The sequence below is a fragment of the Bos taurus genome, chromosome 11 (assembly GCF_002263795.3).
Source record: "Bos taurus isolate L1 Dominette 01449 registration number 42190680 breed Hereford chromosome 11, ARS-UCD2.0, whole genome shotgun sequence".
NCBI classification, from domain to species: domain Eukaryota; kingdom Metazoa; phylum Chordata; class Mammalia; order Artiodactyla; family Bovidae; genus Bos; species Bos taurus.
Window position 1 is genome coordinate 31,524,848 of NC_037338.1, and position 2,753 is coordinate 31,527,600.

A 2,753-nucleotide genomic window follows, 5' to 3' on the forward strand; every position below is an offset into this window, starting at 1 on the left:
ATGGGAATACCAGATCACCTGACCTGCCTCTTGAGAAATCTGTATGCAGGTCAGGAAGCAACAGTTAGAATTGGACATGGAACAACAGACTGGTTCCAAATAGGAAAAGGAGTATGTCAAGGCTGTATATTATTACCCTGCTTATCTAACTTATATGCAGAGTACATCATGAGAAACGCTGGACTGGAAGAAACACAAGCTGGAATCAAGATTGCCAGGAGAAATATCAATAACCTCAGATATGCAGATGACACCACCCTTATGGCAGAAAGTGAAGAAGAACTCAAAAGCCTCTTGATGAAAGTGGAAGTGGAGAGTGAAAAAGTTGGCTTAAAGCTCAACATTCAGAAAATGAAGATCATGGCATCTGGTCCCATCAGTTCATGGGAAATAGATGGGGAAACGGTGGAAACAGTGTCAGACTTTATTTTTCTGGGCTCCAAAATTACTGCAGATGGTGATTGCCGCCATGAAATTAAAAGATGCTTACTCCTTGAAAGGAAAGTTATGACCAACCTAGATAGCATATTCAAAAGCAGAGACATTACTTTGCCAACAAAGGTCCGTCTAGCCAAGGCTATGGTTTTTCCTGTGGTCATGTATGGATGTGAGAGTTGGACTGTGAAGAAGGCTGAGTGCCGAAGAATTGATGCTTTTGAACTGTGGTGTTGGAGAAGACTCTTGAGAGTCCCTTGGACTGCAAGGAGATCCAACCAGTCCATTCTGAAGGAGATCAGCCCTGGGATTTCTTTGGAGGGAATGATGCTGAAGCTGAAACTCCAGTACTTTGGCCACCTCATGCGAAGAGTTGACTTATTGGAAAAGACTCTGATGCTGGGAGGGATTGGGGGCAGGAGGAGAAGGGGACGACAGAGGATGAGATGGCTGGATGGCATCACCGACTCGATGGACGTTAGTCTGAGTGAACTCTGAGAGTTGGTGATGAACAGGGAGGTGCTGCAATTCATGGGGTCGCAAAGAGTCGAACACGACTGAGTGACTGAACTGAACTGCATCCCTTTCAGCTAGGCCTCCCCTCATTACTCATGTCTAACTTTCTACCTAACATCAACCTGAATCGGCCACAGGTATACATGTTTCCCCCTCTCCTGCCCCCACCATCATGAACCTCCTTTCCACCTCCCTCCCCATCCTGTCCCTCTGGGTTGCCCCAGAGTACCAGCTTTGGGTGCCCTGCTTCATGCATCGAACTCACACTGGTCATCTATTTTAAATAAGGTAATTATACGTTTTAATGCTGTTCTCTCAAATCATCCCACCCTCACCTTCTCCCACTGAGTCTCCTTTGCTGCCCTGCATGTAGGGTCATTGGTACCATCTTTATAGATTCCATATATATGCATTAATATGCAGTATTTGTCTTTCTCTTTCTGACTTCACTGTATAATAGGCTCCAGGTTCATTCACCACATTAGAACTGACTCAAATGTGTTCCTTTTTATAGCTGATTTAATATTCTATTGTGCATATATACCACAACTTCCTGATCCATTCATCTGCCAATGGAAATCTAGGTTGCTTCCATGTCCTAGCTATTGTAAAGAGTGCTGCAATGAACCTTGGGGTACATATTGTCTCTTTCAATTCTGGTTTCTTTGGGTTATATGCCCAGCTTCCTTAAAAAACTGGGAATAGAACTGCCATAGGACTAAGATCAATTATATTTTGAAATATCAAATTTTGACTTCCAATAGTTATAGGAGACTATTCATCCTATACTACTTGAGATAACAAGAAAGACTTAGGGAGATAAAATTGAATTTTCGAAGTAATTGATTTGACTATATCTACAAGGTAGTCTCATGTAGATTTAGTAATTCTGTCTGCAGCTTTCTCCAGAGAGACCAACATTCCTGCTTGGGGTATCAATGCCCATTTTTGCAAAGGTAATGCCCTGGTGGCTCAGTGGTAAAGAATCCCCCTGCCACTGCAGGAGATGCAGGAGAGACAGGTTTGATCCCTGGGTTGGGAAGATCTCCTGGAAAAGAAAATGACTACCTATCCCCTTATAGCAGCCTCAACCTAGGACCAGGTTTGGCAGAAGCAAAAAAGGGAACACAATCAGAATAGTTGTTACAAAGCCCATTCATTTTATTAAACTTTATTCACTTTATTAAATTGTATCAACTTCATTAATAAGTTTAGTGAATTCAAGTCAGAGTCTATTAATTAAATTATTGCATAAAATAATGATCTGAGTTTAATTAATCTGGTTTACTTTTTCTTCTTGGTCCCTTTGCTTCTGTTTTATTAATAGCTCATCAGTTAAAAAATCAAAGACTAGAAGTTATGAGCGGGAAACCCAATCAATTGAATTAGCATGTGAAAAAATTGAGATGCTTACTGCATGTCTTAAACCAAAATAAATGCCAGATGGATTGAAATTTTAAACATAAATAATAGAAGCCTGAGAGAACTAGAAAAAATAAGTGAATAATATACTTGATAAAGAAGAATTGCCTATGCAAAGTCCCCAAAACACAGCTCATAAGGGAAAATATTGATAGACTAGATAACATAAAATTTTTAAACTTGGTAAAGCAAATAAAACCACAGACCCAAATTAAAAGGCAAATCACAGCCTGGAAAAGTATTTATAATACATTTGACAAATGGAAGATTAATTTCCTCAATACTTAAGGAAATCTTATAGGTCAGTAAGCAATGAAAATCCCAATGGAAAAAAAAGAAATGATAACCATAAGAAAGAATGTTCATCATAACTAGTAGTG